Source organism: Meriones unguiculatus, chromosome 3 (genome assembly GCF_030254825.1).
Source record: "Meriones unguiculatus strain TT.TT164.6M chromosome 3, Bangor_MerUng_6.1, whole genome shotgun sequence".
NCBI lineage: Eukaryota > Metazoa > Chordata > Mammalia > Rodentia > Muridae > Meriones > Meriones unguiculatus.
In genome coordinates, this window is record NC_083351.1 from 113568092 (window position 1) to 113595283 (window position 27192).

Consider the following 27192-nt stretch of genomic DNA (forward strand, 5'->3'; position numbering starts at 1 on the left):
TTTATTCACTTTGTATCCCACCAGTAGCCCCCTTCCTCACCCCCTCCCAATCCCACCCTTCCTCCCTCTTCTCCTCCCATGCCCCTCCCCACTAATAGCAGACATCCTCCTCCCCTTCCCTCTGACCTTAGCTTTTTAGGTCTCATCAGGACTGGCTGCATGGTCCTACTCTGTGACCTGGTAAGGGTGCTCCCCCCCTCAGGGGAAGGTGATCAAATAATCAGACTGAATCCATGTCAGAGATAGTTCTTGTTCTTATTACTAGGGAACCCATTTGGACACTGAGCTGCCATAGGCTATATCAGTGCAGGGGATCTAGATTATCTACATGCACGGTTCTTGGTTGGAGTATCAGTCTCAGAAAACACCCCAGTGCCCCGAGGTTTTGGTCTGTTGCTCTCTTTGTGGAGCTCCTGCCTCTCCAGGTCTTTCATCTCCCCCTTCTTTCATATGATTCCCTGCACACTCCACAAAGTTTGGCTATGAGTCTCAACATCTGCTTTGATTTCCTTCTGGGTAAAGTCTTTCAGAGGCCCTCTGTGGTAGGCTCCTGTCCTGTTCTCTGTTTTCTCCTTCATCTGATGTCTATCCCATTTGCCTTTCTGAGTGAAGATTTCTGAGTGAAGATCATCTTACCCAGGGCCCTCCTTCTTGCTTAGTTTCTTTAGCTGTACAGATTTTAGGATGTTTATCCTATATTATATGTCTAATATCCACTTATAAGTGAGTATATACCATGTGTGTTTTTCTCCTTCTGGGATACCTCACTCAAGATAATCTTTTCTGGGTCCCACCATTTAGATGCAAATTTCATGATTTCCTTGTTTTTAAATGCTAAGTAGTATTCCATTGTGTAAATGTTCCACAATTTCTATATCCATTCCTCCATTGAGAGACATTTGGGTTGTTTCCAGGTTCTGGCTATTATGAATAAAGCTGCCACAAACATGGTTGAACAAATGTCCCTGCTGTATACTTGAACTTATTTTGGATATATGCCTAGAAGTAGTATAGCTGGATCCTGATGTTTCACTATTTCTAATTTTCTGAGAAAGCACCAGATTGATTTCCCAAGTGGTTATACAAGTTTATATTCCCACCAGCATGATTCCCTTTTCTCCACATCCTCTCCAGCATGTATTGTCACTTGATTATTATTATTTTTTTCTTAGCCTTTCTGATGGGTGTAAGGTGAAATCTCAGGGTTGAATTAATTTACATTTCCCTGATGACTAAAGACGTCGATCATGAATTCTCCGTTTAGGTTTGTATCCCATTTTTTAATTTTTACTTGATTTGTTGCTTTATATATTCTGGATATTAGCCCTCTGTCAGATATGGTTTTGGTGAAGATTCTTTCCCAGTCTGTAGGCTGTCATTTTGTTCTCATAACATTGTGCTTGGCTTTACAGAAGATTTTTCAGTCTCATGAGGTCCCATTTGTTGATTGTTGATCTTAGAGCCTGTGCTGTTATTGTTTTGTTCAGGAAGTTTTTTTCCTGTGCCAATGAGTTCTAGACTCTCCCCCACTTTTCTTCTAACACATTTAGTGTGTCTGGTTTTATGTTGAGGTCTTTGATACACTTGGACTTTAGTTTTGTGCAGGGGGATAAATACGGATCTAGAATTATATTTTCAATAATATATTTGTGATATTATTTATTTACTCATTTTAAAGATTAATACTAAACTGTATTAAAATATAGTTTTATCTCCTATTTTGATTTATTTAGGAAATTTTGAAAATTTCCTAATTTCTTTTACTTTATTTATTTTTTTAATTTACTTTTACTAATTACACTTTATTCACTTTGTAGTCCCCCATAATCCCTCCCTCCTCCGCTCCAGATCCCACCCCCTCTTCCCCTTCTTCACACATGCCCCTCCTCAAGCCCACTGATAAGGGAGGTCTTCCTCTCCTTCCTTCTGATCTTAGTCTATCAGATCACATCAGGAATGGCTGCATTGGCATCTTCTGTGGCCTGGTAAGGCTGCTCCCTCTTCAGGGGGAGGTGATCAAAGAGCAGGCCAATCAGGCTATGTCAGAGATAGTCCCTCTTCCCATTACTATGTAACCTACTTGGACACTAAACTGCCATGGGCTACATCTGTGCAGGGGTTCTATGTTATCTCCATGCCTGGTACAAAAACAGCCTAAGGATATCACCTGATGATGGTGGGCACATCTGTATATGATCATCAAAGAAGATATCATGGAGCTTGCCTTCCCACCCTATCTCTCTCAGGGCATTCTGAATAACCCAGACACCTGGTTAGAGGTGAGTGGAGAACAGATTTCCCATTCACTTCTCAGCAATGTTTCTCAGCCAGAAAGCATTACAGTTATGTTTTGATTTAAATGGAAATATTTACTTATATTAAAAATCAATATTTTGTAAATTGGTGTTAAAAAAACCCTCAAAACCTCTGCATTACACTGTGATATGTAAGAATTTTCTTCTAGTTCAATTCAGCGAATTGTGTTTCAAATTTTCAAGAGTTGATTGGTACACATGTGCATGTACATGTGAGCATGCTTGAGAACTGCATTGACCATATAGTCTAAAGACATCATTTTGGTGACATTCATGTGGATTATTAATATCCAATTACTTTCCAAAGAAATCCAAATTCTTCCATTTTGAAAATGACTAATGCTATTTTCAAAATCTAAACTTTATGTCAAGAACAACCTTGGAGTCTGTGACATTTCATAGTAAACTTTGTTTGCTTTTGTTAATATCATTCATAGTTTTGTTCTACAACCAATAAATTTAGGTATTCAGTGGGCTATAAACTCGCTTATTGGAATAAAGTTTCTTAATATTAAGACAAAGCGAATGGGCATTCTGTCACCTGGAGAATTGATTACTGTGTATAAAAATTTCCTGTTCTTAATCCAAAAATGGTAGAGAGTAAAGCTTTGATATATATTTAACTATATTCACTGGACATATGTAATTTTTAATTCAAATTTTTAATATAGTAATAATTGATTAAAGGAAGTAAATTTTGTGTACAGATTAAATTTAGGCTATGAAAAGAGTAAATTTAAGGCTAAAATTTCATTGAGTAATTATAAAATATAGAAGTATAAATTTATGAGCTTTTGATATATATTTAAATTAACTATTTTATCTCTTCTGAAAGATAAAAAATTAATATATGTGTTGATAAATCATTATAAAATATAGTCACATAAATTGATGTTGTCACTGACCATTCATCATGAAGGCACATACATTTCTAAATTTATATGTGGAAAAATGAAATTTTACAGTTAGATAGTTTTAATGACAGTGACATAGTTTCTCAAAAGCAAAACAACTCAAGAGAACAATCTTATCCTATAAAATCAGAAATCACAGAATCAAAAAATGTGTTAGGAATTGTTGGGAACTACTACAGTTTGAATACGTCGTTTTAAATTGGCACATAGGAAATTTATTTCCTTACACATTTGCCTTGAGATATGGGCATTTGGGGAGACACACTGGGCATAAAATGTCTTCCTTCCTGAGAACATTGATGTTGTTATAAGACAAAGTTCATGGGACTGATTTCTTTCTTTTCTCCTACCATGTGAGAAATAGCCTTTACGGAGCTAAGCCATATGCTGTTCTTGAACCTTTAAGAAACACCAAACCTGCCTTCTAAACTGTTACTTCTTTCTTTTTAACAGTGAGGAAAGTAATCTCTGCTCTGCACAAATTACCCAGTCTGTGGCACAAGTTCATCAACTGAAATCAATATAATGACATAGTTGGTTAACATAGTTTAGAAACAAGCAAGGGAATGATAACTACTACTATTTATGATTGGTTCCTGTTGTATTGACTATTTGTGATACAGGTCTTATACTAATACATCTTCAGTCTCTAAGGCAACTCGGAGCAGTCACAAAAATCTGTAGACTAGGCAGTTGTATACAGCATTTATGACAGGCTAGAGGCTGTAGGGTCCACAGTTGAGGTTTTGCTTTCTTCAGTTGATAGTATCATTTTTGTTATCTTCCTGTGCCATATTTAGAAATTAAACTTTGTCAAAAGCATATAGATATAAGGAAAATGGAACTGATAGAAGCTAGTGCTATCCCAGGTGTAAAGAATCTTCTGATTATCACAGATATATTCTTACAGAAAAGGGAAAATGTTCTCCATATAAGTTTAAAAAAGTCTACCTGGTAGACTGTTATTTCATTACCAGGAAACTCAATTAAGGAAATAAAGAGAAAAAAATATTACATTTTAGGTTCATGAATGTACTTGACAATTCTGATTATGAAAACGCATTACAGAGCACAACTTTATTTTTTTATTTTTATTTTTTATTTTAATCATAGGGCATTCACTTGTATCCCAGCCGTAGCCCCCGCTCTCTTTTCTTCCCAATCCCCCCTCCCTTCCTCATCTCCTCCCTGCCCCCTTCTGAGTTGCTGATAGGGGAGGTCCTCCTTCCCTTCCATCTGACCCTAGCTTATCAGGTATCTTCAGGACTGGCTGCAATGTCCTTATCTGTGGCCTAGCAAGGCTGCTTTTCCCTCTGTAGAGAGGGAAAGTTCAATGAGTCAGTCATTGAATTCATGTCAGAAATAATTCTTGTCCCACTTGCTAGGGAACCCACTTGAATACTGAGGGCACAACTTTAATTTAAGCACCTAGGAGGCAGAACAGGTTGATATACTTGAGTTTGTAGCCAGAGCAGTCTACGATGCCTGCTCCTCACCAGTGAAACATACATGGTGAAACTCTGTCTCAAAGAAATATAAACACCTCAAATACTTAACAATATAGAAAATAAAATCTATATACTGATATTAATTTAACTATTGCAAAATCAGACTTCCAATCCAGGCATGGTGGTACACGCTGAAATCCCAGCACTCTGAGAGGCAGAGGCAGGGGCATCTCTGCAAGCTCAAGGCCAGCCTGGTCTACAAAGCAGGTCTAGGACAGCCAAGGCTACGAAGAGAAATCCAGGCTTAAAAAAAAAAACAAAAACAAACAAACAAAAAAAAACAGAACAAAAGAACAAACAAACAAACTGAAAAATTCTTAATGATTGCTTAATTTTTTATAGGTCACTGTGTATGTGTCCACAGAAAGTTAATCAACGTTTTAACAGTGATTAATATTGATATTATACTACATTATTTTATAACATTTTATGTGATTACCAAACTTCCACTTTTCCTCTATTTTTAAAGCTCAGGTTCCCTAGGTAAACTATGTGTGTGGCCTAAAAAAGAAGAGATTTTTATAAACAAAATAGCAATGTTAGAGAAGGAAAGTTAAATAATAAGTAAATAATTGCTAGAAAAACCAAAAGGTTTATTTCTTGTCATATAATGGCTTCTCGAGGTAATTGGGTATTCCACTGAGTGTTGAAATTAGAACACATTTGGAGGCTTCTGACAGTGCTCAGATTTTGTTTTCATCCTCTGAGATACTGTGATTCACTAGGGAAACCTAGCATTCCAAAAGTGTTAGGAAATACATAATGTGTCAACACACTGTGACATGGGAGTGATGTTAGGAAAAGCTGTTTGGGGCTATTAATAACACAAAATCAGTTTATTTTATTAGTAGGGAAAATAGTATACTCTTTGATTTGCTCTCTTTTTCCTTCTTTCCCACCTTACTCTATTGTTTCCTCTCTATTCTTCCACCCATCTTTTTACCTTTCTTCCCTGTCTTACTTTCTTCCTCCCTTCTGTCCTTCATATTTGATCATATCATGTCATTTTATAAGTAAATCTTATAGTGAATTAAAGTTGTGATGTTTTCTGTTGAATTTTTTCTTAAAGGTAGTTGTTTTCACAATAACTATCTCATTGTACCATTATTTCTTTCTCGTTGCTACTTTAATAATTCTTAGCATTGTTATTTAAGTTATAAATGAAAGAATGTCCTACAAATGTCATGAACATGCAACACATTGGTTCCACAATTTGTTAAACAATATTTACTTTCTAAATCTGTTTGTGAAGAAGAGAACAAACTGATAAATATTTTTAACTAGATGTGTCATTGGCTCTAGGGGACCAACTGCTGTATTATTCTACTAAAGGAAAAATTACAATAACCTAACCCCTAATGACAAATATTGCTATAGCCATAGATCAGTGCATCACTCAGACCTTATCAGAGACACTTCTTAAGTACATGGTAATTAACAAAATACCGTAAAAAAGACTATATGGAGGAAGTGCAAATTCGTTGAGCACTCTTCTTCCAATGGGATGCCTTTATCAACGATCCCCCCTCAAGGTTTAGGAATCCATGCAGAAGAAGAGGCAGAAAGATTTTACAAGCCAGAGGTAGTGGATAACTCAAAGCAAACTGCAGCGAACAGTCGAAGTGGCACGCGTATAAACTCAAAAGAAGCAGTGAGCAGACACAGGAGGCCTGCGCATGCTCAAGCCAGACAGCTTTCTAATACTGAGAAGAGGAAGTGGGCACTCATTCCTAACCAAGAAGATGTTTGAAACTGATACCTGATGACAAAGGGATAATCAGGTTTCTACAAGGAGTGTCATTGGATATGCCGACCACTCAGAGGGGCGGCCTCTGTGACCAGGAGTAGCAGGCAAACACAAAACAGACAGTATGGTTTTTGTTTGTTTCATTTGGGTGTGTATGCTTTGGTTGATTTTGAAATTATTTGTCCACTGTTTTCTGCTTATTTTGATTTGATTTTTTTTTCTTTATGGAGAGTGAGAGGGAGGGAGGGAAGGAGGTGAGGAGGAAGGGGAGAGAGAGCAATAGAGAGACAGGAACGGAGAGATGAGCAAGAGAATGATGAAGTTGAGTAGGTAGGGAGGAGGTCAGGTCTGGAAGAAGTTGTAAGAGGAGAAAGAATGCAGTAAAAAGTATATCGTATGAAAAAGTTAAATTGCAAAAGCGGGGAAAGAAAAGAAAAGAGGTAAGTGAATCTGACCTTGTCACCATACTTGCAAAGTGGAAAATGTTGATCTGTACTAATAATCAATTGGCATCTTGTTTCACACATAGGTGACAGTATTAAGCAGTCTGTTTATAACTTCAATGCCATTGCTTAGGCTGTCAAATTGTGTTTAACATATACTAACTTCATTACATTAGCTGTTGCAAGTCACATGATTCCTTAAGCATAAAGCACCCTGAGTAAGTGACAAGCAAATGTAGTTAGAACCATTAAGAATATCATTCCCCTGCTCCTTTATGAATACAACACTGCAGGTCCTAAACTTGATGCGAGCACTAAATTGCTTCCATTTTATCAATAAACATTGTGGAAGAATGACATTGAAAGCTGCCTGGTTGTATACTGATTATTGCAGTCTCTAGGGGAGTATGTGTGAGTGATGGGATATATGACAAGGTGACCCACTGATAATGATGACAGTGATCTCAAGCACATGAAACCCCACAGCACAGTTGTCACCTTAATTTAGGGAAGAAAAAGAAAGTTCTGTGGGATTTTGTTCCCCTTGAGCAGATTGTTTTTCATTTGGTTTGCTCTTTCATTATTATTATAAATTGAAATTAATTTATTTCTTCAATCACACTGTTCATATGCTAACATATGTCAAATGTGTCCAATTTCATTGAACAATGTGAATTCATTCTATTTTAATCTTATTGACTATATCGATCTCATTCTACTCTTCAAACAACACAGCCAAAAATATGCTATCCATTTCAGCAAATGAAACCTCTGGGTTAAGGTTAATTACAAGGTTTCTAAATGAAACAACTGAAAAGAGACAATGATCAATTGGAAATAGTTCTGACATAGTGTGGGCATTTTCCTTCACACCATAAGGGTGGAATTACAAGCCACAGATGCCAGTTCCCAGTCACCCATGCCAGCTGGGGGTGCATATCCTCCCACTGTTTGGAGAAACTTGGATTTGAAACTTGCTTAACTATACTTGTATTCTGAAGTCTCTGCTTACAGCAGGGATCTGAGATCCAAATGCTTCCTCAGCTGTGAAGATGGGTTTGGCTTATTATTTTGACTCATGTAATACTTACTTAACTTTCATATAGTATGAAAAAGAAATAATTTTTTATCATTCTTCAAGCTAGGAGCATGACAGACAGTTATCCCTCCTCTCTCTCTCTCTCTCTCTCTCTCTCTCTCTCTCTCTCTCTCTCTGTTTCTCTCTGGCATGTTTTCAGGGGCAGTCTAGCTATTTGCTATTCCACAGTTGCTTCAGGAGTCTGCGATGGCAGCTGGTAGCGCTTCTCTGATGGCCAGGCTTCCAGGAAACAGCAGAGCTAAAGCTTAACCTAAAACAATAAACTCAATCCTATTAGCACATTACGGCCCCTTCCCACTTGCCTCCATTCCTTTCCAGAAAGCATCTGTGATTCTGTTCTCCATTTTACATGCACAGAGTCATTTCTAAAGTTCACAGCTTCCTGGTTATTTCTCTATTCTCTATTTAAAAACGTGTTTTTCACACAATCATCTGGCAACCACTGAGATAGAGGTATTGTCTACAGTTTAGTTTTAGACATCCTCCATTATCTTTTGCTTGTGTAACTGAAGACCTTCAGTGGAAACTTGAAACTGTAAATAGTGCTGAGTCCTGTATGTGTTATTTTCATTTTTCTGAGAAAAAAATTATTCAGCACAAATTAAACACAGTAAATATTAATAATTTCAACAACAAAACAGTTATTAACATGTACTCTAATAAAAGTTAAGTGAATGTACCTCCTCTTCTCTCTTTCAAAATATTTTATTTTCCTTTCATCAATCATTTTATGCTGATGATAGGTAATTCGATGCATGACAGAGGAGACGAAGGCACTTCTGTGTGTATGCCACCATGAACATGTCCGATCTCATTTGTCCATGGATGCTAACCAGAGTCAGACCTGGTTCCTGTTTGGATGAGTGATGAAGGTAAGTGGATGGCATTGACATTGTTCATGGACAGTGACCTGATTTAAGCACTGTCACTCTGTGATAGCCAATCAAAGGACTTTATGGAGGTTAATCCTATATAGTATGTTTACACTGAACACAGGCCTGATTTCTGTGCCAAGTAGAACACAATGGGATAATGTGTCATATCATCATGCTACTTAATGCAGCATATAATTTAAAATGTATGACTGGGATTTCCCATTTTAGATATTCAGACCAAGGTTGACCACTGATAGCTGAAACCACAGAAAGAAAAGCAATGAGTAATTTGTCCTGTCTCTTTAGAATATGTGGCTTGCATTTTGGGCAGTGGAGAACCTGCATGAACGATAAAAGCAAAATTTTAATAGTGTGGACTAATATCATAGCCCTACAAACACGTAATAGTAATAACCCTCACCTGCCAAAGAGAGTTTATTCTCCAAAACCTTGGGTTTGATGGGATAGTTTATGTTTGTTTTATAATATGATTAATCTTTCTTTTTGAATGCTTGTTCTATTTAAAGAACCTTGCCTTCCACTTATAGTGCATACTCATCCATTACTTGTAACAAGGTGAATCTCAAGATGCTTGGAACACCATTTGTTTTCTTCACAAATTTATTCAAACTATTTACATTAAGTTTTAAATTTCTTCTTGTATATATGCTGATTTCTATCAAGGACTCATCAATACACATATTCTTCTTCCTCTGAGTACTATGGATTAATTCCAAGGCCTGCAGTGTGCTACACAAATGCTGTGCCACTGAGCTGTACTCTTAAGCCACCGATCCTTTCACATTGATAATTAAAATTTTTTTAATTAAACTATTATAACATCATTACACTCCCTTCTTTTCCTTCCTCCAACCACCCTCTACATGCCCCTTCTCCCTCTCAAATTTATAGTACCTCTTAATTAATATTTATTGTTACATACACACGTGTGTTATATATTAACTATTAAAACATATACCTTTGATCAGTATGCAATATATGTTACAACTTGAAGAGTCTCTTAACTGTTGTTCATATGTACATGATTTTAAGGCTGACTGTTTCATATGGAATACCATTTAGGGTATTTATGCCTGGGAGAGGATAATGCTTCTTTTTTCATCGTTCAGTAATGGCCTGTAGCTTTTCATCTAAAGGCATAGCTCCTTGACATTGCTTTCATTCACATTGGCACATCAACTGGTGTTTTCACTTCAAATTTTGTTTAAGCAGCCACATTGTTAATATTTCATGGGTATAGCTTCCCGTTTACATTTCTAGAAAAAAAACATTCTCAGTGCAGACCTGCTGGTTCTCAGACTCTTATAATCTTACTACCCTCTGCTAATATGTTCCCTTACTCTTGGGTCTGGGGCTTTTGTTGTAAAGGAATTGGGGCTGGACATCCCATGGTCAATTGTCTGCATTTTTTAAACCTAGCCTGTCACTTACAGCTCATGAGGTTATGGATCTTTCAGGAAAATACATTTTTACTGCCTTTTTATACTAGTACAGTTCCAAACTGGATTCTAAATACTTAACTCCACAGATAAGCATGACTCTCACCTTTCATTAAACAAGCTCCTTTGGGGTAGATAATGATCATTACATTAAGATTTTAACTACGAAGGTGGGCTCTTGCTGGGAAAGGGGAAGGGCACTCAATACATAAGAAAAAGAAAGGTGGGAGAAACAAAAACACCAATGTAGTTTGATAATAGCTAAAAAATCATATTATTTGTATTTACCAAAACTATTCATTATATATATATATAATAGATAATAGATAATAATATAACAGATAATAATATATAATGTATAATATATATATACTTGTATGTGCATAAACAGACACACACAAGACAATGCTCCCCAGAGAAACTGAAAACCAGGCCCCAAACATTCCAGTATCAGGCAAAGGAACCTCTTTTCCAGGGTTGGTCAGGATGTCCCACTGAATCCCAAAGCAATATAAAGCATTGATATTGCCTTTGGATACTTTCAGAGGTTAAAGGTGAGTACTTGCTGTTGAAGACACCGCATATTTTGGACAAAGGTCCAGGATTATCCAAGTTAGCTCTAAATTAAAAATCCCTTTTCTGTTATCTAACTTCCATAGTACCAGCACACAGTATGAATACTGCAAATGGATGAAAGAAATTAATAGACCTGAGAGTAAAAACAAGATAATGATCAATGTATCCATAATACAGCAATAGAGCACTCACATATTTATGGTAACCCATACATGTTAAGTGAGCTATTCCTATTCAACAGAAAGAAAATTATGGTGGGTACTAGAAATTAGGTAGCTCCTAGTATTAGTGAGATGACGGATCTTAAAAGAGAATCTACTACCACCACTTTGATAGACAATACAATTGTCTTAGCTACATTCTTAATTCTATTCTTATACATAAAACAATAAGTGTAGCATATCACCTCTCATCAAAGAAGCTTCTCACTATAGTAAATGGACACCATCTCAGAAAAACACAACTGGACACAATCAGAGAACAATGAGCAGTGGTGAGCTCCTTCCCCATGAATACATGTGCAACATTGGTCCTGAGTCTGTGGCACAGAGAACACTGCAGAAAAGGCATAGAAAGTGTGTAAAAGTCAGGAAGATTCTAAGAGTCAGCATACCAAGAATTCTGCTGTGAGACTTCCTCTCTTAGAAATGGCTGTATAATGAATATATAAAGAACTAAAGAAGTTAAAAAGAAAAAAAATCAAGAAATACAATTAAAAATGGGGTACGGAGCTAAACAGAGAATTCTCTGTAGAGGAATATAGAATTGATAGAATTGCAGAGAAACACTTAAAGAAATGTTCAACATCCTTAGCCATCAGAGAGATAGAAATCAAAATGATCCTGAGATTTCACCTTACACCCATCAGAATGGCTAAAATCAAAAACTCAAGTGACAACACATGCTGGAGAGGTTGAGGAGAAAGGGGAACTCTCCACCATTGCTGGTGGGAATTTAGACTTGTACAACGACTATGGAAATTAATCTGGTGCTTTCTTAGACAATTAGGAATAGTGCTTCCTTAAGATCCAGCAATACCACTCCTAGGCATATATATTCAAAAGATGCTCAAGATCACAACAAGGACATTTGCTCAACCATGTTCTTAGCAGCTTTATTCGTAATAACCAGGAGCTAGAAACAACCCAGATGTCCCTTAAAGGAGGAATGGGTACAAAAATTGTGGTACTTTTAAACAATGGAATACTACTCATCAATTAAAAACAAGGAAATCATGAACTTTGCAGGCGAATGGTGAAAAGATCATCCTGAGTGAGGTATCCCAAAAACAAAAAGACACACATGGTATATACTCACTTATAAGTGGATACTAGACATATAATATAAGATAAACATACTAAAATCTGTACACCTAAAGAAGATAAAGAAGAAAGAGGATCCGGGGTAAGATGATCAGTCTTCACTTAGAAAGACAAATGGATTAGACATTGGAAATAGGAGAAAACAAGTAACAGGAAAGGAGCCTATCACAGAGGGTGCTTGAAAGACTCTACGTAACATTATATCAAAGCAGATGTTGGGGATCATAATCAAATCTTGGGCAAAGTGCAGGGAAGCAAATGAAAGAAAGGGGAGTTAGTGTGACCTGAAGAGGACAGGAGCTCCACAAGGACCAAATATATCTGGGCCCAGGGGTCTTCTGAGACTGTTTCTCCAACCAAGGACCATGCATGGATATAACCTAGAACCCCTGCCCTGATGTAACCCATGGCAGCTCAGTATCCAAGTGGATACCCTAGTAAGGGGAACAGGGACTATTTCTGACACCTCCCCTGTCCCCCGAGGGAGGAACATCCTTGCTAGGCCACAGAGTAGGACATTGCAGCCAGTCCTGAAGAGATCTGATAAGCTAGGATCAGATGGAAGGGGAGGAGGACCTCCACTATCAGAGGATTTAGAGAGGAGTAGGGAGGAGATGGGGGAGGGATGGTGGTATTGGGAGGGAATGAAGGAGCAGCTACAGCTGGGATGCAAAGTTAATAACTGTAACCAATATAAAAAATAGAAATTTAATTAAAAAAAGAAATGGCTGCATAAAAATGACTCAAACAAGGGAAACATCAATAGACCTTTTAAAGAATAATGGGGAAAATATCAGTGAGTAACACCTGGAAAAACCACTACTGGCAACTTGCTGGGAGAGCTAGAAGAATTATTCTTTTTCAGGAATGAACACCCAGTTTCATTATCTAGTACAAGGTGGTCAGCTCGGAATAAATTTACACATGAACAACAATGAACTTGTCTTCTTATTTAAATATTTTGCTTATATATGTAGCAATAATCATCAAAGAGTAAGAGGCTACAAATTTGAGAGAAGAAGAACATCAGAAGTGTTGGGAAGGAAAAGGAAGAATGTGGTACCAACTGGAGGGAGGAAAGAGAAGCAGGAAGTGGTATAATCACATTTTAATTTAAAGGGTAAAAAAGAATCTTTAGTTAAAGATTTTCTGCATGTAAGTGCACAAATATTTGTTAAAATTTGGCTTTTTGTTAAAAACCTACTTTCTTTTGTTTGATGTGACCAATATTTAGCTTAGAAATGTGGGAACTGGATGATAGTCTTTAGTTCTCAGTGCACTATGGATATTCTTTTATTTTCATCTCATACTACTATTGCAAAAAAAGTCCCGTGCTTCCATCTTAACCCTTTTCTCATGTTCAAGCAGCTGTTATTTCTTGGAAGATTAAATTTATTTTAATGATGAGACCTACGATCACCAGCATATTGCTCTTCTCACTGTCTGTTCCTTTCCCACTAGGAACTTAACACAGCTAGACTACAATAGCTAATACATGAGCACGTATCCTTCCTCCTACTCTTCCACAGAGCCACCTGAGCTTGGCTTGTTCTTTTGCTGTGAGTCTGTGTCTGTTTTCATCAGCTGCTGGAAGAAACCTCTCAGAAAACACTTATGCTAGACATAACTGCAAGCATAGCAGTTATTAATAGTGACATGAGCTGGTTCTCTTCCATGGAGTAGGTCTGAATTTGGGCTAGTCATTGGATTGCCATTCCCTCAATCTCTGCTCCATCTTTACCCCTACACTTCTTGTAGCCAAGACAAATCTTAAGTCTAAGGTTTTATGGGTGGGTTGGTGTCACCCACCCTCCATTGTGTGTCCTACCTGGCTACAGGAGGTGGCAATTTCAGTCTCCTTAACTTTAATTTCCTGCTGCTAGGCATCTCAGCTAGCACCCTCATAGTCTCCCAGGAGCCTCCCCTGTCCCAGAGATGTGCCCACACACTGATTTCCCTTCTCTCTCTGGGTCCTCCTCATTGGCCTACACTGCTCTCCACACACCCAATCTCCACCTGGTTTACCTTTCCCATGGTGGACATGCCCTTGTCCACCAAATATCCTCCATCCATCTACTTCAGATGTCTATTTATTTCCTGTTTTGAGTGAGAGTTAAGCATCTTCTCTTGGACTCACCTTGGCTTCTTTGGGTCTGTAGATTGTGGCATGGTTATTTTGTACTTTATGGCTAATATTCACTTATGAGTGAGTACATACCAAGTGTGTCTTTCTGGGTCTTACCTCACTCAATTTTATCATTTCTAGTTCCATTCATTTGTCTGCAAATTGCCTGATGTGTTTACTTTTAATAGCGGAGTAGTATTTCATTGTGTGGAGGAGTCAAGGACACCACAAGACCTACAGAGTCAACTAACTGGGCCCGTGGCAGCTCACAGAGAGAAAATCACCAACCAAAGAGCTTGCATGAACAGGGCCTAGACCCCATACACATATGTAACAGTTGGGCAGCATGGTCAGCATGTGGGGTTCCTAACAGTGGGAGTAGAGGCTGTGTCCGACTCTGTTGCCTGCCATTGGATCCCTTTCCCCTAGCCTGGCTGGCTTGTCAGGCCCTAGTGGGAGAGGACAAGCTTAGTCCTGATGCTATTTGAGGTGTCAGGGTGGGCTGATACTCCTTGGGGACCTCCCCTTCACTTTGAGAAGTAGTAGGGGTAATGGAAAGAATCGGTTGGTTTAGATGTGACTGGGGAGAGAAGAGGAAGGGGATTTGGATTAGGCTGTAAATAGGTTAAATAAAAAAATAAAAATAAAAATAAACCAGGCACATCTTCTGACAGCAAAGCTGTATGAGGAAACCCAGTAGAAAGAAAAGGGTGTCACAAGAAGGCAGAGTCAGAGAGAGCCTTCACTCCCCCTGTTAGGAATCCCACACGAACACCAAGCTACTCTGACTGAGGGATTTAAATATCTAAATATCTTCCCAAATAAAAACCCTTTGTAGGACGATGACTATATTAATCAGATTGATTAAGCCATCATGTGTTGTATATGAACTTTATGTTGTACATAATATGCATTTCTTATCTTCAATTAAATTAATTTTAAATTAAAAAATATATAACACATATTTGTTAAATGCCACTTCATATGGACTATTTGGATACATGGCAAATCACTCTTATTTCCTCATATAGGATTTCATAATATTGCTATGAACGTGATTAGTTAAACATTTAATTTTTGTAAAGCATGTTTATTCAGAACTGCTTAGGAATTTCATATGTTCTCTTTGTGAAAATAAGTATGTGATAGAGAGAGGAGAGAGAGTTCTATCAAATCAGATTTCTTTTTTCCATTTCTTGAAAAATTTTAACCACAAAATGACATCAGGTCTTTGCTTAGTTAAAGAAGAACACATGGTACTATTCTCCAATTTTATGCCCTAGATTCCTTTATAAATTGATCACGTTTGGACAGATACTGTTAAATATACAGACAGCAATTTCAGCTTGAAGCAGAGCCAGCAATCATATTAATGTCTAGACTAGGCTCACTTTTTGGGTTTGGCTAGGATCATACTAAAAGCTGGAGGGTTACTGGTTTAGAAGTTAGAGAGTCTTGTGGATGGGGGAAACACTGTATCAAAAAGCTTACATTTGCAAAGAGCTTAAAGGTCAGATAAGATATCATGAAGTAAATCACAGCAAGCTAAAGAAACATGCCAAACAATGACAAATATGACATTTTTTCCTTGTGTGTGAACTAGAGACAAAGGTCATGAAAGAAAAAAATGGGGCCTAACTGAAAGCTGAATTCGGGAAGGTGGCAAGTAGGATACAAGAGGATGATAGTGGAAGTGATTCCCACCTTCTTCGCCTTTCTGCTTGTCTACCAATTAAAATAAAAAGCGGTAAAAACAATATCATGACACACTTCCAACTATAAGAACATATAAGCCTGAGTACAGTAGGGTAGTGCTGAACATGAGCTGATTCTTCCCATAAACTCACCTGACAAGTGACTGAGCAAGGCTCTCCAGACACCAGGGAGGCCTGGCCAAGGCTCGGTGACATCATGAGTATGCATAAATTACTTTATCTGAGATTTTATCACTCCTTTCCATTTAAACCAAAACAATAGCAACTACAATAAGTGACTGAAATCAGTGTAATAGATTTGTAGAATCAATGAACTTTTTGGGATAGTGAGCCCATAAGATTATTTTGGGGTTTAACTTTTAGTTGGACAGTATAAAGACGCTTTAGGCTCTGTTTTGGTTTCTTTTTCACTTTTGTAAGAATCTCTTTTGAAAACAGTTGGTGGCTGTGGGTGGTTCACTGAGACTTGCAGGCCATCTGCTGTGACCATCACTGAGAAGATTGCCTTTGGGGAAAAAATCTTGAGAACTTTGACCTGACCCAAATGGGAAAAAGTGCTTTTCAAAATAAGACCAGCAGTGTTTACTGGCATGGTTGGTAGAATTGTCCAGGAAGAGGAGCATCATCAGGATGCATTTAATTTGATGATAAGAACAGCTTGAAAAGCTAATATTTTCTGGTTTTCTTTTCTTTTCTTTTTTTTTTTCAGAAATCATCATTTAGTGTACAGTTTAACATTTCTCTTCAAATCTCCTAAATGCAAATTAATGTTGAGATGTGTTATTTGAGAACATGCAGCTGTCTAACAGAAATATTTTAGGATTTCTTTACTGCTTTGAGAAGATCTCTGTCTTTTGCTATCAAAACACATCTGATTGTAGTGAAGAACTTGTGTTCTAAGCTTTCAGGGAGAAAAAAGATTCCTTCAACTTGCTTGTGCTCCTTTAAGTTTTGGCTATGGGTGAAATTGATTGTTGTTTATCAAGCAATTAAACTTTTTGGTTTCTCAGTAAATATTATCATATTATTACTGTAAACTCATTTACTTTAACACACGGTGTTAATAATGATGGATATATATGTTACTTTTACCATGTAGCTTTTCATTTTCAAAAATGTATTTAGGTTTAAATTGAGAAACAGCAATGGTCTCCGAATAAGCATTTAGTGTTTTCAATATATGGGTATTAAGCCAGTCCTGATGAGACCTGATATCCTAGGTTCAGATAGAAGGGGAAGAGGACTGCCTCTATCAGTGGACTTGGGGAGGGGCATGGGAGGAGATGAGGAAAGGAGGTGGGACTGGGAAGGGATTAGGGAAGGGGCTATAGCTGGGATACAAAATGAATGAATTGTAATTAATAAAAAATTAATTAATTAAAAATGTGTTAATTCCTTGAGAATTTAATGCAATGTATTTTGATCATATTCATCTCCTTTAATTCCTTACTCCTCCCAGATTCACAGCCTGTCCCTACACACCCAGCTCTGTGCCCTCTTAAAAAAAGATTAGTCCTGATTTGTGCCCATAGTCTTATGTGTATGGTCATCCACTAGAGTATGGTCAACCTCTAATGCTGTAGCCTTAGAGAGAACGGATTCTTCTGTCTTTTCATCTATCTATTACTAATCTATTCTTGGTGATGTGTGAGAATTCATGCCCATCTCCTTTCTGCATGTTTAGTTTTAACTGGCTTAGGCTTGTGAATTTTTTTTTATGTTGTCACAACTATCATGAGTCAGTATATGTAGCTGTCATGTAGTGTTCAAAAAGCACTGTTTTCTTTTAGTCATTCACAACTTCTGTCATCTGATTTGACCCTTAGTTTCAATTTATTCCTCTTTTCTCCTTTAAACCACTTCATTCTATTTCATTCTGAAGTATCTTTCCCATGACTTCTTTCTAATTTCAACCTTCATAATAGCCACAAAAGACATTAAGTATGTTGGTGTGACCCTAACCAAGCAAGTCAAAGACTTGTATGAAAAAAATTTCAAGTCTATGAAGAAAGAATTAGAAGAAGATATCAGAAGATGGAACAATCTCCCATGCTTATGGCTTGGCAGGATTAACATAGTAAAAATGGCCATTTTACCAAAAGCAATCTACAGATTCAATGCAATTCCCATCAAATTACCAACACAATTCTTTACAGACATGGAAAGAAAAATTCTCATCTTCATATGGAATAATAAGAAACCCAGAATTACTAAAACAATCCTCTACAATAAAAGATCTTCTGGAGGTATCTCCATCCCTGATCTCAAGCTATACTATAGAGCAACACTAATAAAAACTGCATGGTACTGGCATTTCATATGTATCTTGAATGTTATCTTTGCATATTGCATCTGTATTTATTATTTTATTGATACAAAAATTAACATTTTATTTAATTTATTGTGTGTCTCATTGTAGAGTTTTACTTTTTTTATTTTGTATTTTATTAATTATAGTTTATTCACTTTGTATCTCAGCTGTAGCCCCTCCATCATTCCCTCCCAATCCCACTTCCCTCCTTCATCTCCACTCATGTCCCTCTCCAAGTCCACTGATAGGGGAGGTCCTCCTCCCCTACCCTCTGAAGCTATCCTATACTATCAGGTCTCATCAGGACTGGCTGCATTGCCTTCCTCTGTGGCCTGGTAAGGCTGCTCCCCCTTCAGGGGGAGGTGATCAAAGAACCAGCCACTGAGTTCATGTCAGAGACAGTCCCTGTTCACCTTACTACAGAACACACTTGAGACTGAGCTGCCATGGGCTACATCTGCACAGGGGTTCTAGGTTATCTCCATTCATGGTCCTGGGTTGGAACATCAGTCTCAGAAAAGACCCCTGTGCCCAGATATTTTGCTTATGTTGCCCTCTTTGTGGAGCTCCAGTCCCCTCCAGGTCTTTCTATTCTTATTTATGTCATTTCTATTTTTACTTATTTAGGGTTTAATTTGATTTGCCATGATGAAATTTTTCTTATTTCATTTCACTTTCCAAATAAGTATGAACTTAACTGAAATATGATAAAAATTAAGCTATTTTTTGTATTAGGTAGAGTTCTGTCCTTTGTGTGTGTATGTATCGTCTGTATGTTTGCTTGCATTAAAAAAGCATCATTAAATAGCCTGTCTATTAGAACTAATTTTATAAAAAATAAGTTAGTATATATCTTACCACAATATGTTATACCAGAATGTTTTGATATACTATTACTTTTAGTATATAACCTTTTAAATTTATTCTTTGTGAATATCACATCAGTCACCTGACATCAATCTCACTTAACTCTGCATCTCTTCCTATCTGCCCTCTGTCCCTGCAACCTCCCTTCCAAAAGAAAACAACAACAACAACAAAAATTAAAAACAAACAAACAAAACAAAATAAAATCTTCCCCTGGAAGCTGTAGTCTGTCACAGTATAACCTTTTGTCCAAGCAGCTCTACTTGAAAATGTTCGCTGCCATGAGTGCTTGGTTTGGCTTGAGGCCTCTCTGGCTTCTGTTCTACCACCAATACTAGACTCTCACCTGGACTCCTCTCTGATAAACTGTTGCTGCCCTGTGTCACGAAGATCCTATAGATTTGCATTTGTAACACCGGCCCCCTCACACATTCTAGCAGTTCATAGATGGGACAGATATTGGGGTGGGCCAACTCAGAGCCTGGGATCTGGAAGCTGGGTTTGTCAGGTCGCCAGCACTCCTCCACCCATGCCTCTAGGACCACCTTTCCTGCTTTGCCCAGCCGGGATGCGGCGAGATCTTATGCCTCAAGCTCCCGTGGCTACACCACCAGGGTCAAGACTCTAATATGTAATATGGCCTTTTTTTTTAAATTTTTCATCAATTACACTTTATTCATTCTGCATCCCCCATAAGCCCCTCCCTCCTCCCCTCCTGATCTCACCCTCCCTCCTCCCTCTGCATGCATGCCCCTCCCCAAGTCCACTGATAGGGGAGGTTCTCCTCTCCTTTCTGATCTTAGTCCATCAGTTCACATCAAAAGTGGCTGCATTGTCCTCTATTATGGCCTGGTAAGGCTGCTCCCCCCCAGGGGGAGGTGATCAAAGAGCAGGCCAATCAGATTATGTCAGAGGCAGTCCCTCTTTTTTTTTTTTTATATAGTTGTAAGTATATTTATTTCTGTTGTACTACTTGTCCAAACATCATTTGAAAAATTTAATTTTCACAATAGGCTACTAGTTTCTTAAAATTTTGTGAAAATTTAAGCGCTTATTTCAAATGTATATTTGTATTTATTTGACTAAACTGTTACTTATTGATAATGTAAAAAAAATGAGACATTGTGCCTTGTTTTTACATATTTTGTTTTCCTATTTATTCTTTACATTTGACAATTTCTTTTAAATAATTCTTAAAATTTATGTCACTTGTTTTTCATGGTTTATTTATTCTTATGCTAACTTGGTATATTCTTTGGTCTGTACATTTTGATATTCAGTTATGAAATTTTAGGGCTGTTTTTTTTTTTAATCCCTGCTGGTTCAATTACTTTTGTAAGGTTCTTTCTCTCCAGTCATCATGTAATTATTTTTCACAAAATTGAACATATTTGCAGGAATGTTTAAAGTCTTTTGTTTCTAATTCCAATATTTAAATTATCTTCTGGTCAGTTTTTTGTGTTATTTTTAATAAGGTATTATAGTTTTGTTTGTGGATAATAGAATGTTATTTCCTGTACCCCTGCGTGTGTGTGTGTGTGTGTGTGTGTGTGTGTGTGTGTGCATGTGTTTATTTGTTCTTTTTATTCAGGCTGGCATGTTTGTAATGCAATTTTTATATTGTAGCTGCACTTCCTATTATTCTTGCCAACCCACATTAAAAATGCATTCAGTAATTGCCTACTATTTTTAAGAGAACATTATTTGGCCAGGCATACCACTAAAACTTATTATGGAGGTTGTCTATTTCTTCAACTCATGCCTCATTATTCCGCCACTCCCATTCCCTCATGCTTCATGTAAAAGACACACTTGGGGATTGACAAAGAACCTGATGCTTTATCCTGTCCTTGTATTATATTGTTATGTAAACTTTATTATTCCATCCAATTTATTTGGCTAGTTTAAATACTTATTTACTCACATTTCTTCTCTTGATATATTTTAACATATATGATAATATGAATAGTACAATTTCAGCATGGTCATATAGTCAGTAATTGCTGAATCATGAGTAATATGCATCAAATGACTAAATAACATTTTATTTTTGCTAGATGATTTTAAAATGTCAATTCAATTAATAAATGGAAATCATTAAAATAATCAGGGTGGGGATGGTTTGAGGCAGGGTTTCTCTGTTTTGCTTTGGCTATCCTGGAACTTGCTCTGTAGACCGGGCTGTCCTCAAACTCAGAGAAATCTACCTATCTCTGCTTCCTGAGTGCTGGGGTTAAAGTGGGGTGCCACCACTGCCTGGTAATTGAAAGACTTTCTATGTTATATTTGTTTCATAGTGTTTACAATCATGATTCTTTTTTATTGTTTGTTATTATTATTTACATTTTATCAACTCTGCATCCCAGCTGCATCCTGCTCCCCTATTCCCTCCCAATCCCACCCTCCCTCCCTCAGCTTCTCCCTGCCCCTTTCCAAGTCCACGGACTGGGGAGGACCTCCTCCCCTTTCGTCTGGCTCTGTTTTATCAGGTATCTTCAGGACTGGCTGCAAAGTCCTCCTCTGTGGCCTAGCAGGACTGCTCCTCCCTTGGGGGGTGGGGAGTCAAAGAGCCTTCCATTGAGTCCCTGTCAGAGATAGTCCCTGTTCCCCCTACTACGGGAAACCAATTGGTTATTGAGCTACCACGAGCTTCGTCCGAGTAAAGGTTCTAGGTTATATCCATACATGGTCCTTGGTTGGAGAAACAGTATCAGAAAAAACCCTGTGCTAGATATATTTGGTCCTTGTGGGGCTCCTATCCTTTCCCTGTCATACTAACTCCCCTTCTGCCGAAGGTTTGGTTGAGTCTTAGTATCTGTTTTGAAACGCTGCTTGGTAGGATCTTTCAGATGCCTTCTGCGGTAGACTCCTGTCATATGTCCAATGCACATCTCATTTGTCTTTCTAAGTGAGGATTGATCATCTTACCCCGTGTCTGCTTTCTTGTTTATCTCCTTTAGGTGTATAGACTTCATTATGTTTATTATATCTCGTAGGTCTATATAAGCAAGTATATACCAATCATGATTCTTAAAATCATAAGTGATAAAAACAAATTCATGAGGCTGCATAGGGAGATCGGTGCTTAAGACCACTGGCTGCTCCTTCAAACAGCCAGGGTTCAGTTTTCAGCACCCATATGGTGACTTGTAACTGTCTCTAACTCCAGTTCATTAGGACTTATACTGTTTTCTGGTCTTCTCCAGCATCAAATACACACAAAGTGCACAGAAATATATCCTGAAAAACACCTATAAATAGAAAAAAAATTATTAACCATTGAGCATAAAATGAGTGAGACAGCTAAAAATGCAATAAAGTATTGAAAAAACAAATATCTACTTACATATAAAGTATTTTTTTGTTTTCATAGTTTATAATTTTCACTACATAGGATAAGAAGAAAGAATGGTTCTTCATGAACAATTCTGTATAAACACGGAAATAATAATAAGATAATGAATGGATGATCTTTGTTTGCAGATGAACATATTATGCTATCAGAAAACAGTAATAATTATTTCCATTTATCTCCATGTAGATACAAGTGCATTAGGTTCTTACAAGGAAATTTCTCTAACTCGAATTGCTTGAGAAATGTATACAAAATACAAATAATTAAAAGATAAATTGCAATACATGTATTTGAGATTGCAGAACAATGCTATAAGACAGTCAATAAAATTGTTACTGCAGTAAGACAAATTAATAAACCTATTATAACATAGTTGCTTTATAGTGACAAGGGTAGCTAAAGTCTTGTTTAACAAAATCTCTAATGCAATACAATTTAATTAACTTCCATCATCTTATTTTACATTAGATGTTTTAACTTGCTCACCCAGCATATCTACTCTAGTCTAGCCTATGACCTATATCTGAAATACAGATAATTTGAAGCGTTGATTTACAGGAGCTCTTTTCAGTAGGGATTCAGAGACATTTTGTTCAATTTGAAATCCAGGAAATATAGATTCTGATGAAACCAATAAAGTGACCTTCAATCAACACTATATTTGTTTTCCTGGCTGATGCTGTCAGAAATACTGTGAGCAATAAAGAAAGAATAATCACACAGATAGACCAGAAAGAGTGAGATCTTAAAATAAATAACCATATGCTCTAGTTCCTGAGAAAGAACGTCAACATTTCAGATAGAATAAAAAAAAATCTTTAAAGAAGTAGGGTATGACAGACAGAAGAAAGGTAAAAGAGGGAGTATGGAAAAGGGAGTATTTTAAAACTTTTGTGAAAAAATAGTGTCATATTAAATTAAAAGTCATTATTGTACAATATATATTTTCTTTTTATTCAATGGAAAGAACAGTGTGATATTTTCTTCATTTTGATGAATTTTGATTACCAAGTAAGATACATGTTACTTGATGTAACAGATGACCACAAAGCCTGTGGAATTATTGATTGATTTACACATAAATGCATAACTGAAGAATTAATATTAAGATGGATGCGGAGTTTATCGATCAGTTTGTAAATGCCACCAGCATGGAGAACATTTCTTGATTCTTGGATACAAGCCTGATATTTTTCAGAGTATTTAGACTACTATTTAAAAACTATTAATTTGTTGAAAGCATGGAATCAGTTCATATTCTATCTAAGGCTGATTTTGAAGTCTGATTTTGCCCGTGGTAAATCCATACATTAGTCTTTGCCAGTAACTCATGTCTGAACTTTATAATTATTTTATGTTAAAGTAACAGGTTGGTGCAAGAGGAACAGGAACGGTGGCTTGGCATGGTAGCTGTGACATGAAGCAAATGAACTGAAGTTTTGAAGGAAAAAGAAACAGTGCTATATATGGGAAATGTACTCCTCAAGGAATCTTCTTTCTGAGGAAAGCATTGCCTCCAAAAATATGTTTGTAGGTATTATTGGACAGTACGTATAGAAATCTCAGAGAATATTTTATTCAGGGAATAGCTGCAAAGCGATCTCAGAGGAAGGAAGCTGGTCTCCTTTAAGGCCATATTATGGCACTTGTATATCTGATGAGGAAATATTAGAAGAAACAGCAGTGGGAGACAATATAAGAAAAAACAAAATTGCTTGAACAATACATGGTTTTGTTTGAAAGTATGGCTAAGGACAAAAATTGAAAGCATTTAGATTTTTTGTAGAATTTTATAAAACCACTCTGGACCTTTGTATTCTTGAGTCTCAGAAGCTGTGGCTCCCTCTATAAAGCCTTCTCAAGATTAGGCTCTTTAGAATTTTTGGTATGGATAGAGTTGCTTACAAGGTCCCACAGAGTGTGGGGTATGCTCTTTGAGTGCCACAGAAATTGGTCCTCAGACACTGGAGGACTTGATACTGGTGCAAAGGTGCCATATGATTGATAGTCCCCTGAGCTTTAAACACAAGAAGCATTCTTGCCTCAGGATTCCAAAGCATAGAAACAAAAGATAGAGGATAAATGCAAAAGTGAAAGAGGTTTATTGACCACTTGGGAGGAAAGGGATTGGGGTAGATACCTAGGAAGCAATGCCAATGTTAGAGAAGCAGTTGCCACAGCCCGAGCAAGAGAAGTTTCAGAGTGGATTGCTTTTGTTCAAATTTTCTTTTGTGGTTTAAAGAAATAGGTTGCAAAACTGCAAAGGCTATGGGGCTAGCAGCTATGAGCTGCCAATCAGTGCACTCTAAACCATGTGTTTTCAAGGACTGTTACAGCTACTGTGAAAAAAAAAAGCTTGGCATGAGAAGCCAGAAAAATATGTTAGAAAATCAAAAATCACAATCATTTTAATGACCTTGTCACTGTTTTTGTTTGGTCTTGCACGAAATGTGTGAAATTGGAAGAAATTGTCCAAGTTCTTTATCTGATTTAATGCCAATATATAACCATCAGTCATGGATAGATGTGCATGTACTAAAACAAAAAGTGATTCATGATGGATTGTAAGATTTTGCCACTGCATTAATAGAAAATGGATCAGATACTTTTAGAATAGAAAAGAAAAAAAAAAACTGAAGGAGTTTTTGTAAATGAGAGTAACTTGAAGTTTTGTTCAAATTTTTTCTCTTACTTTTATAAAATTGAAAATAAATGTCAAGTGAAAAAGAGAACCACAAGAATATATGAGATTTGAGAAAAGAGTAGAACTTCCCCAACAGTGATTTGTAATCAAATGGGAACATGACACATGGAAAAGCAGGACCATGTGACAATAGTTTGTGTGAAAAAAAATGTATGTTCATCTACACAAACTGAAGTATAAAATAATAACAATAATAAAATGTATACAGTGCTACATCTTTGCAAAATAAAAACTGAAAGCATGTTCATAAATATATTAATGATAGTCAATGAAACATATTTGGTGCATTGTGAACAGAAGCTAAAATACGGACAAGTAGCAGAAAAATCGGTGGGATCCATGGACATTGTTACTTCTTGAGATTCATTCTATCTGAAGTCACAATATACATGATAGTAATAAATGCAAATTCCTAAGATTCAAATGTGGATAATTTTCAATTGCTGATAATTACAAGCTCTTACATATGTTCATGCATCATAGTCATGTCACGAGCGAGATAAGACAAAAGATTAATGAATATAAACCAACAGTGCCATAATGTTAATTGGACTGCTGTGAAATACATTTTTGTTTTGGATAAAAATGTCAGCAAAGTAATTTCCAAAGGATTCAAGAAGCACACACACACAGAGTTCCAACAGCATACAGATAGTTCCAACAACATTGGCTAGTGATGGAATAATTTGACAGCATTACCCTCAAATGTGATATTCATAATATGCTTCATTAATGGTGTTGAAGGAGAGCTATTTCTTTGAGGCTGGCCATGTCTAGTGCCATGATGAACCAGAGCAGTTTTGTTTTGCTGCATGTGAGCCTAAAGTAATAAGGCTTATTAACAACAGCTTATGGGTGGACAGGAAGCTCACAGGGCTCATAAGGATCCTCCCTTCCCTAAGCTAGTACAGTGTAAACAACCTACTTACATGGGATTCTTCAGAGGGTAATCAGCTCAGTGACTGTAGCTTGATGTGTGGATCAAACCATTAACCCATTAACCCATCAACCCATTAACCCATTGCCATGTTGGTACATGATCCTCCATTGCCATCTTTTTGACCATGTTTCTGGGGGAAAATTCTTCAGGCTCCAACTGCCTTTATGTTGCCTGTGCTCCACTATGCTATACTGGAAACTGACTGATTCACTGAGTTATGCATGGGCTGAATCCTATTACTGGCCTGTTGGCGTCATCCCTCTGTGCAGTAAATAGACTAAATTTTGCATCTTTCCATAAAAAAATCATGCAGTAACATTAGTTCCATTGGTTATAATTTATACCAAGCAAAAATCATTTATAGACTGTCCAAACAAATAAAATGTTTAACACATATACCTTAGGACATTAATTCCTTTCATTAATTCCTCTTATTCTCAGAAAGAGCAACAAGGTATAATGATACCAGTTCAGATAAAAATCAACTGTAAATAATCAAAAATTAAAAAAATGCCTTCATTTAGAAAAGAGAAATGAAGAGCTTGAAGTAACTAAATATTTGCAATGACCATCTGCCAAAGATTCTCTAGAGAAGATTCCTTATTTTATAGAAATATTCTCCCTTTCACCTTAGTATTCCACTTATGTAACTAAAATAATAAATTAAAATGTGTTGTCAGATGAAATGTTCTTTTTTTTCTCTCTTTCCTTCTTATGTACCCTAACTTTTCCTTTTTTCCCCTGTTTCTACCTCTCTACCCTTCTATCTCTCTGGCTTCCTTTTAGCCTGTGCTAGGCTAGGCATTTCTAGAAATAAGCAGTTATGAATTCACTCAGTGATTTTAGGTGCTATAATACCAGTGCAGAAACAGCATTCAAAAGTTGGAAGGATATGCATATTTTCAATGGATGTGGT

The 27192-nt window shown here is 36.9% G+C and overlaps 1 long non-coding RNA gene across 4 annotated transcripts in view; it reads left to right on the forward strand.

Annotated features, from left to right (window-relative positions):
* Positions 1–27192, forward strand: part of LOC132653124 (uncharacterized) — a 223589-nt gene that overhangs the window by 65459 nt on the left and 130938 nt on the right. For all 4 annotated transcript variants that reach the window (XR_009590837.1, XR_009590838.1, XR_009590835.1 and 1 more), the window contains one exon: positions 8770–8898. This is a non-coding gene — a long non-coding RNA (uncharacterized LOC132653124). The remainder of the gene's footprint in view (positions 1–8769; positions 8899–27192) is intronic.